The sequence below is a fragment of the Camelus dromedarius genome, chromosome 36 (genome assembly GCF_036321535.1).
Source record: "Camelus dromedarius isolate mCamDro1 chromosome 36, mCamDro1.pat, whole genome shotgun sequence".
Classification (NCBI taxonomy): domain Eukaryota; kingdom Metazoa; phylum Chordata; class Mammalia; order Artiodactyla; family Camelidae; genus Camelus; species Camelus dromedarius.
This window is the reverse complement of record NC_087471.1, coordinates 12833113-12843899: the sequence shown is the minus strand read 5'-3', so window position 1 is coordinate 12843899 and position 10787 is coordinate 12833113. Positions and strand designations below refer to the sequence as shown.

General features: G+C 43.6%; 1 long non-coding RNA gene across 2 annotated transcripts in view; it reads right to left on the bottom strand.

The window, feature by feature from the left end:
• LOC116149872 (uncharacterized) overlaps positions 1-10787 on the bottom strand; it is a 34565-nt gene that overhangs the window by 17858 nt on the left and 5920 nt on the right. The window lies entirely within an intron of this gene.

Here is a 10787-nt window from a genome sequence, read left to right as displayed (position 1 = left end):
CACCTGCCTCACCAGCTTGCTGGACGTGTAAGTAACCGTGGTTCCTGGGATCTGGCCACGGGAGGGTGTTCTGTGACCAAACACCATATCCCCTCTTACAAATGAGGTGTATGGGGTCCAGCCCACGATGTCAGTGCGAGGCCCTGAACACAGACACGCCAAATCCACCACTACACACAGTCCGATCTCACAGTGAGCCGGCAGCCAGCTGAGGGGCTCCTCCATGCCAGGTCAATGAGGAAAAACAACACGGGTGGGAGAGCCTGCGGCCCAGCCTCGCCGTAAACCCCACCCCAGCACAGTGCCCCTGTCACAAGGAGGGGACTCACACCCTGGGCTTCGCCCTGAGGAGTGAGGGGTTTGAACCCCACATCAGGACCCCAGCTTTAAAGACTTGCCCCAGAGGCCAGTCCCCAACACATGCAGCTTTGAAAGCCAATGGGGTTTCTAGCCACAAGACCCACAGGGCTGTGCACTGAGAAATGGTCCTTACGGGGCCCCGGCGGACCCACCCGCCCCACAGCCCAGCACAGAAGCAGCAACTGAAAGGCTCATTTGCTTGTGGTGAAGCCTTACGTCCTGCCTGGGGAACCGACATCTAGCCTAATGTGCATCTCAGGGCCGCCTGTAATCCCCTCCAGAAGCCTTCACACTGCCTCACTCCAGGTCACCAGTGTCACCCGGAGAGTAGCCTGTGCATTGGTCTGGGGCCCAGGTGTTTGCAGCTGCAGCCCAAGGGACACACCTTAATGGCCTGGCACTGGTGGCCAGCAGAGCATATATTTGTAAGATGCATAACACTGTAACGGAGTAACAGTTCTTCACTGGCTACCCCGGGCACAGCACACAGACCGCAGGCTGAAGCAGCCCAGGCTGTGTGAGGGGGACAGCTGTCTTCACAGCTGTGGCCTCGGGCCAGGCTTCTCCGTAACATGCGTCTAGGGCCCCAACCATGGTCTCCGGAGGGAGGCCGGCGGGCAGTAGCTGGTGGCTCCCTCTGCCCTGTCCCAGGTCACTGGTGTCTCAGGAGCTGGGCACATGTGCTGCGTCCAGCGCAGCTTGGGACCGTGTCTGAGGACGGGCGACGGAAGCCTTAAGAAACAAAGAGACAACGTGAAGAGCAAAGATGGGACCAGGGGCCTCAAGATCTCGTGGCTCCCGAGCCCCAAAACTCTGGTCGACATCATGTGTATTAGGAGTACACAGAGCAGAAAAAAACGCTATCAAAGGGGGGAGGCTTTAGACATTCCATGCGGTACGCACTAAGTTCTGCTTGCTGTTTAACTGATTAATTTCAGGCCCATCCCTTCCAGGAACAGTCACCCGCCTTGGGGCATGCAAAATTTCTGAGTCTACCCTGTCATTGCCTCCGGGACATCTCAAGATAGCAGATACTCCCCCTGGGCTTACCCGCATGCTTTCATGCCAGAACCAAGTTTTGCTAATGGATGATCTGGCTTTCCAGGACCATCCATTGACCCTAAGGAAATATCCGCCCTTCTTCGTGACCTTATGGTCAATCTCAGGATTGCCCGCCACACATTTTCTTTAGCATAATACGTGTTACAGGTCATCTGCTGCACAAAACATTAAAACAAAGCAAGCGTGTGCGTTTTAAGCAAGCAAGTGTGAATATAATATTTTAAGCTCATGGAAATTTACGTGCGGCTCCTTTTCCAGCTGCTCGTTTCCCAGTGGCTTGTTTCCCAGCACACGTCTGGCACCACCAGGGGACACGTCCCTTGATGGCCTCACCTTGGTGGTCGACAGGCCTGTATTCACAGACTCAACAGGACAGCCACAAAGAGCTCTTAACTGGCTGTGAACCCAGGGCGCAGGGCAGAGGCAGCAGACGGCAGTGCCCTGGGCCAGTCTGCCCCCGACGAGGGTTTTCTGTGCACATGGATGGCTGTGGCCTGAGACCCTGCCTTCCCAGCAGCCTGGATCTCGCTGCTGACTGAGATGCTCCCCTCTGGGACGCCGAGGGTCTCGGCACACACTCCACTCCTCGGAGCCACCAAGAGTGAGGAAGGCTGCCGGCCAGCCATGGAGGTTTGACACAGCGCAGAACTACGGCAGGGCTGAACCGTGTCTGTTATCTCCTGTGAGAGGCCGCTCCTTCCAGACGGGGAGAGGTGAGTACTTTATCTAAGACACAGAAACCAACATAGAGTCAAGGAAAGTGGAGAAACAGGAATACGTTCCAAACAAAAAAATAAAATCTCGGGGAAAAAAAGATCCTCATGAAACAGAGGTAAGTGATTATTAACCTGGTGAAGTGTTCAAACTAATGACCCTCAAAAGGCTCCCATCTTGGGGAGCCATGAATGAGCAAAGTGAGAGTTTCCGCAAAGAGAAAGTGTCAGAAAGTACCAAGGGGAAGTCACAGGACTGAAGACGCAGCTGAACCGAGAGACACGACGGATGAAGCAGAAGGAAGGACTGGCGACCTCGACCGGGCGGAGAACTCATCCAACTAACAACAAAGAGGAAAGAGAACGGAAAAGAGTGAGGACGGCATAGGGGACGACACACCATGGACCAACACGTGCACCGTAGGGAGAAAAAGAAGAAAGAGGAGAGAGACAAAGTTTATTTGAAGCAATAATGGCGAAAATGTCCCTCATCTGGAGGAGGAAACAGACATCCCGGTCCAGGAAGCACAGAGTCCCAAATACAATGAACTCAAAGAGCCCACATCAAGAAATGTTATAAATAAAATGCCAAAAATGGAGCTACCACATGACCCAGCAATCCCACTCCTGGGCATATATCCAGAGGGAACTCTAATTTGAAAAGATACCTGCACCCCAATGTTCACAGCAGCACTATTTACAATAGCCAAAACATGGAAACAGCCTAAATGTCCATCAACAGGTGACTGGATAAAGAAGATGTGGTGTATTTATACAGTGGAATACTACTCTGCCATAAAAAATAATGCCATTTGCAGCAACACGGATGGACCTAGAGATCTTCACTCTAAATGAAGTAAGTCAGAAAGAGAAAGAAAAATACCATATGATATCACTCATATGTGGAATCTAAAAGAAAAAAGAAAGGACACTATGAACTCATCTACAAAATAGATACAGACTTGCAGACAGTAAACAATCTTATGGTTACCAAGGAAAGGGGGTGGAAGGGATAAGTTTGGGAGTTTGAGATTTGCAAGAATTAACCACTATATATAAAAATAAATTTTTTAAAAAAATTTCTCTGTGTAGTACAGGGAACTATGTTCAATAACTTGCAATAACCTTTAATGAAAAAGAATATGAAAATGGATCTATGTCTGTATGTGCATGACTGGGACATTGTGCTGGACACCAGGAATTGACACACTGTAACCGACAATACTTCAATAAAAAAAAAAAACTTAAAGACAGATTATCTTAAAAGCAACAACAGAAAAACAACTTGTTATTTACCAGGGAACCCCCATAAGACTATTAACCTGTTTTTCAGCAGAAACTTTGTAGGCCAGAAGGGGGTGGCATGATATATAAAAAGTGCTGAAAGAAATGTAAAAACTCCAACTAGCAGTCCTCTACCTGGCCAAGTTGTCATTCAGAATTAAAGGAGAGACAAAGAGGCTTCCAGACAAGCAAAAGCTAACAGACTTATCACAAAATCAGCCTTACAAGAAATGTTAAAGGGACATTAGGTGAAAAGAAAGGGTGCTGATTAGTAACAAAGAAACCTGCAAGTCAATCTCACTGATAAAAGTAAGTATATAGTAAAGGTGGTGGGTTAATCACTTATAAAGCTAGTAGGAAAGTTAAAAGACAAAAGGAATAAAAATAACTAATTACAAAACTTAGCCAAGACAAAAGGCTTTAAATTGTGACATCAAAAACATAAAATGGGTGGGAAAGAGTGAAAAATACTCAGCTTTAAAGTGCATTTAAACGTAAGGTGTTATCAAGTTAAAATAGAATTATGCTTCTCTCTGACCTCTGTCTGCCTGGGCCCGGGACACCAGCGGCAGGGACTCGGCTCTGTTGTACTGTATCTCACTGCAGGAACACAGTTCTATCTTACTGCTTCCTGCGGGAGAGGGTGCACGAGGGTGTGAGTACCAACACTGAAGGATGGCGGGCCCTCTCGGAGCCTGGCTAGCTCGCCATCTTAAACCAACAGTCAACACCTCACCTGTGGATAAACTGGAGTGGACAACTTTGGGCTGACTACACAGCCCTCCCACGAACCTCCTTTCTTGGTGGCATCCATCCAAGAGCCACAAACGAGGTGGCGCAGCAGATGCCTCCCGCTCACTGGCACTGACTCAGGGCCGGGACCGCGGTCACCTGGTCACGTGACTCGGACTAGGCAGGCAGCGTCTGTTTCCTGGACACCTGCCTTGGGACAAGCAGTTCCCAAGTCAGCCTGGGTGTCCTCCAGAAAGGAGGCAGTCCAGACGCAGATACGGCAGCCAGCCGTCCCCGCACCACGAAGGAGTTAAACGAGGTGCTGTACAGAGATCAGTGCGAACTGGAGAGGACACGCCCCGTGGCGGTCACCGGCCGGCTGCCCGCAGGACAGCGATTCTCGCCCTGCATGACCAGCACGGCCACGTTGTCTTCACGTGGGATCCCTCCTGTCTCGTGGAGCAAACCACGTGACCAAGGCGGGGCTGATCACCATCCAGCTTCTGGACGGGATGATGGCCTGGGGTCCTGAGACCATAGCAAGCATGTGGTCTCAGTGAACCCCAGATTTTTAAAAAACACCCCTCTTTCCCGAAGGAACAAGAGTGAAGGTAGCGTTGGGATGTGTTCACTGCTGTGCTGGAGTCAAACTTAAAGATCAACCAGCACCAGGAAGGCAGAGGGAAGAGATGGGGAAAACCAGAGCCTTGTGACCACATCTGAGAAATTACGGTCAGCTTTCTATGAAGCCTCACCCACCTCTGGACTTCTCAGTTAAATGAGCTCCTCAAGTGTCTTTAGTTTTCTGAAAGCTAGAGGCATTTTTATTTTGCGATTATCAGAATGGAAGAACACCTTTTTTTTTTCTCAAAGATTTGCTGGGAGGAGACAAGAATTCCCACAGCCCTGGAAGCAGCCTAATGTGGGAGTGTTCTCAGGTCTGGCAGCATCCCCACGCTGCTTCTATTTCACAGAACCTCTTTTCTCTCTTGCAGGTGAGCAGAGAAGTCAGGCCTCTGGTCACTCAGGCTTCACCCACGGAGGGGACACTTCTCTCGTTTGGTCACCAACACAACAAAAAGGCTTTGTTCTTTTCTCTGCTTTTATCAGACAGTTTAAATTCATATCCATATCACATATAAGATGGTTTTTCTGTATTTCTGTATTTTTTTCCTTAAATTTTTAATTAAAAAAATTTCAAATCCACAGAAATGTTAAAGGTGACAACACAGAACACCCCTAAATACCCAGAATGCTGACCAGTTGTGACTGTTTTCCCACATTTGCTCTTTCTCCGCCCCTCGCGCACACGCGTGTGGATTCGCGTACACCCACACACACGCACAGGCTCGGTTTTGGTTGTCTGCTGCTGGGATGTGCACGCCCCAAAACTGAGGGGCTTAAAGCACAACTGATTATCTTTCATGGTTCTGTGGGTTGATGGGGCTCGATGGGTGGTTTTTGTTTGGGGTCTTTCATGGGCTGAGGTCAGGGTTTCATTTACCAAACCCTCAAGATGGTCCACTCACTCAGCCATAAAAAAGAATAAAACAATGCCATTTGCAGCCACATGGATGGACCTGGAGATCGTCATTCTAAGTGAAGAGCCTCTGGCCAGGCTCACCAGGAAGAAAAAGGAGCGCACAAATAAACAAAATAAGAAATAAAACTGCAGAGATCACGACCAATGCCACAGAAACATAAAGAATCATAAGAGAATACCATGAACACCAATACCACGTATGGCACTAAACTGGACAACTTGGGAAAAATGGACAAGTTTCTGGAAACATACAGTCCACCGAAACTGAATCAAGAAGAAATAGATCCCATAAACCAATCACTAGAAGTGAAATAGAATTAGCAACAAAAAGCTCCCTGCACATAGAAGTCCAGGACCAGATGGCTTCACTGGGGAATTCACCAAACATACCAAGAAGAGCTCATATGGATCCTTCTCAAACTTTTCCAAAAGACAGATGAGGAGGGAACACTCCCAAACTCATTCTATGAAGCCACCATCACCCTGATACCAAAGCCAGACAAAGACACTACCAAAAAAGAGAATTACAGGCCAGTATTTTTGATGAACATAGATGCAAAAATCTGCAACAATGTGTATATTCATGTATGACTGAAAAATTGTGCTGTACACCAGAAATTGACACAACATTGTAAACTGACTATAACTCAATTTAAAAAGATAAAATAAAATCACATGTAAAAAAAAATCCTCAACGAAATATTAGCAAACAGAATCCAACAACACACAGAAAAGATTATACACCAAGTTGGGTTCATCATAGGGCACAAGGATGGTTCAACATACGTAAATCAATCAACATGATACAACACATCCACAAGAGAAAGGGGAAAAGTTACACGATCATCTCCATAGATGCAGAAAAGGCATTTGATAAAATTCAACACCCATTTATGATTAAAAAAAACACTCTTACCAAACTGGGTATAGAGGGAACATATCTCAACATAATAAAAGCTATTTATGACAAACCCGCAGCCAGCATAATAATCAATGGTGACAAGCTGAAAGCCTTTTCTCTAAAATCTGGAACGAGACATGGATGTCCACTCTTACCATTTCTATTCAATATAGTATTCGAAGTCCCAGCCATAGTCCTTAGACAATAAATAAATAGGATCCAAATTGGAAGAGAAGAGGTAAAATTGTCATTATATGTGGATGACATGATACTATATATAGAAAACCCTAAAGGCCCCACACAAAAACTACTAGAGCTGAAAAAGAATTCAGCAAGGTAGCAGGATACAAGATTAACATACAGAAATCAATGGCATTCCTTTACACTGTACAATGAAATATCAGAAAAGGAAAGTAAAGAAACAATCCCTTTTAAAATTGCATCCAAAAAAATAAAATACTTAGGAATAAATCTGATCAAGGAAGTGAAAGACTTATGTGGAGAACTACAAAACGCTGTCTGAGGAAATTAAAGATGACTTAAAGAAATGGAAAGATATCCCATGCTCTTGCATTGGAAGAATTAATATTGTTAAAATGGCCATACTATCCAGAGCAATCTACAGATTTAATGCCATCCTTATTCAAATTACCCAGGGCATTTTTCACAGAACTAGAACAAATAATCCTAAAAGTTACATGGAATCACAAAAGACCCAGAGTTGCCAAAGCATTACTGCAGAAAAAGAACAAAGCTAGAGGACTAACCCTCCCAGACTTCAAATAATACAACAGAGCTACAGTAATCAAAACAGTGTGGTATTGGCATAAAAACATACATATCAATCAATGAAACAGACTAGAGAGCCCAGAAACAAATCCACAAACTTTTGGTCAAATAATCTTTGACAAAGGAGGCAAGAACATACAATGGAGTAAACACAATCTTTTCAGCAAATGGTGTTGGGAAAACTGGACAGCAGCATGTAAATCAATGAAGCTAGAACACTCCCTTACACCATACACAAAAATAAACTCAAAATGGCTTAAAAGACTTAAACATAAGACAAGACACTATGAACCTCTTAGAAGAAAACACAGGCAAACCATTATCTGACATAAATCTTAGCAATGTTCTCCAAGGGCAATCTACCCAGGCAATAGAAATAAAAGCAAAAATAAACAAATGTGAGCTAACTAAACTTACAAGTTTTTGCACAGCAAAGGAAACCATAAGCAAAACAAAAAGACAACCTACAAAATGGGAGAAAATATTTGCAAAACATGAGACTGACAAGGGCTTAATTTCAAGAATATATAAGCAGCTCATACAACTTAATAAAAAAGAACAAACAACCCAATCCAAAAATGGGCAGAAGACCTAAACAAGCAATTCTCCAGTGAAGACATACACATGGCCAACAGGCACATAAAAAAATGCAGTATTGCTAATTATCAGAGAAATGCAAATCAAAACTACAATGAGGTATCACCTCACATCAGTCAGGATGGCCATCATTCAAAAGTCCACAATGATAAATGCTGGAGAGGGTGTGGATAAAAGGGAACCCTCCTACACTGCTGGTGGGAATGTAGTTCTGTGCAGCCACTGTGGAAAACAGTATGGAGATTCCTCAAAAGACCAAAATAGAGCTACCATACAATCCAGCAATCCCCCTCCTGGGCATATATCCAGAGAAAACTAAAGTTTGAAAAGACACTTGCACCCTAGTGTTCACAGCAGCACTATTTACAACAGCCAAGACATGGAAGCAACCTAAATGTCTATTGACAGATGATTGGATAAAGAAGATGTGGTATATTTATACAATGGAATACTACTCAGCCATAAAAAGGAATAAAATAACGCCACTTGTGGCAACATTGATGAACCTAGAGATCATCACACTAAGTGAAGCAAGCCAGAAAAGAAAAAGAAAAATACCATATAATATCACTCATATGTAGAATCTTAAAAAAAAAAAAAAAAAAAAGAAGGACAAATGAACTTATTTACAAAACAGAAACAGACTCACAGATATAGAGAACAAACTTGTGGTTACCAGGAGGGGAGGAGGGTGGGAAGGGATAAACTGGGAGTTCGGGATTTGCAGATACTAACTACCACATATAAAATAGATAAACAAGTTCATACTGTACAGCACAGGGAGCTGTATTCAATATCTTGTAAATTATGGTGAAAAAGAATATGAAAACAAATATATGTATGCTCCTATTTGACTGCAGTACTGTGCTGTACACCAGAAACTGACACAACATTGTAAACTGACTGTACTTCAATATATAGTCAAAAAAAAAAAAGCTAAAGCTCTAAACTGTTCTCAGAAACAATGAACAGTACATATATGTAAATTTAAAAAAAAAAAACTGCTCCTCAGAAATTAAAAAAAAAAAAAAATGAAGGGCATATGGCCTGGGATGAGAGGTGAAAAAAATACAGTCCAGCTGAAGCAGAGAGGCAGGAGGGAGAGTCAGGGTAGGCAGAAGCTAGCCATCTTTGGATTTGTAGGCCATTTAAAGTACCAAGATCTTTGTCCTAACATCACCAGGAAGCCATTGAAATATTTTAAGCTGTAGGTTGAGTAATAGGATCAATTCTAGGGAAATCAGAGAAAATGAAATCTGGCCTTCCAGTGTCCTTTCCACACTGCAGCCAGTTAAGGGGTGTTTGTAATCACTCACGTAAAAGGTGACAGTAGCCCTGGCCAGTGAGGGTGGTCACAGTGGCAGTGCAGAAAAGTGTCCAGGTGTGATAGACATTTACAAGTTAGTGGTAACAAAGAAATCTAAGGACAGACTGCATTTTCAGTCGAGGAGAGTCATGCTCTCTTTGACAGGAGCGATTAGATGCAGGCTGGCACTGTTTGCTGGGACAGGAAACCCCTTAGGAGAACCAGTGTTTGAAGAGATGGGAAGAGAGGGGAGGGAGGGAGAGGAAAAGAGGGAGAGAGATCGAGGTGGGGTTTGAAGGTGACACACTTGAGGTAACTTGGAGAATTTATCTGCAAAAATACCGAAGTAGAAAGAACAGAAAAGATGCACTGCATTAAGAACTTTACAATTTCCTCATCTGGCCGTTCATACCTCAGACAACAACGCAACCCTTTTAACCCAACTGTTGAAATAAAGAACAGTTCTTGTATTCTTTAAAAAAATGTTGTTAAAAATTACTACCCAAAGAAATCCACAGATTCAGTGTAATTCCTATTAAAATTTTAATGGCATTTTTTCACCCAAACAAAACAAACAATCCTAAAATTGATATGGAACCACAAAAGACCCTCAATAGCCAGTCGATCTTGAAAAAGAATGTACCTCCAAGCACCACACTCCCTTATTACAAACTATATTGCAAAAGTTATAGTCATCAAAACAGTACGTTATTGGCATAAAAACCTACACTTGGTGCAATAGTACAGAATACAGAGCCCACTAAAACACCCCCAAAGATATACAGTTAATTCACAAGTCAAAAAATATACCATGAAGAAAGGACAGTCTCTTCAATAAATGGAAAAATTGGACAGCCACATGCAAAAGAATGAAACTAGACCACTCACAAAAACCCCAAATGGATTAAAGACTTGAAAATAAGAACTGAAATAATAAAACTCCTCGTAGAAAATATAAGCGGTTAACCCCTTGATGTTGGTCTTGGCGATGACTTCTTGGATTTGGCAACAAAAGCAAAAATACACAAGTGGGACTATATCAAACTAAAAAGCTTCTGCACAGTTAAGGAAACCATCATCAAAGTGAAAAAGCAAACTACCAAATGAGGTAAAATACGTGCAAATCTTCTGATAAAAGGTTAATACCCCAAAACTATTTAAAAAAAAAAACATACAGTTCAACGGCAAAAAACCCAAACAACTTGATTGAAAAATAGGCAGAGGATCTGAGTAGACATTTTTCCAAAGAAGACATACAGCTGGTCAACAGGCACATGGAAAAACACTCACACCATAACTAATCATCAGAGAGATGCAAATCAAAACCACCGTGAGACATCACCTGACACCTGTCAGAATGGCTGGCATAAAAAAAAAAAAGTGTTGGGAAGGACGTGGAGAAAATGGAGCCCTTGCACACTGTTGGTGGAAATGTTAATAGGTGCAGCCCCTGTGGAAACTGTGAGGGTTCCCCTCAAACACTTAAAACAGAACCACCAT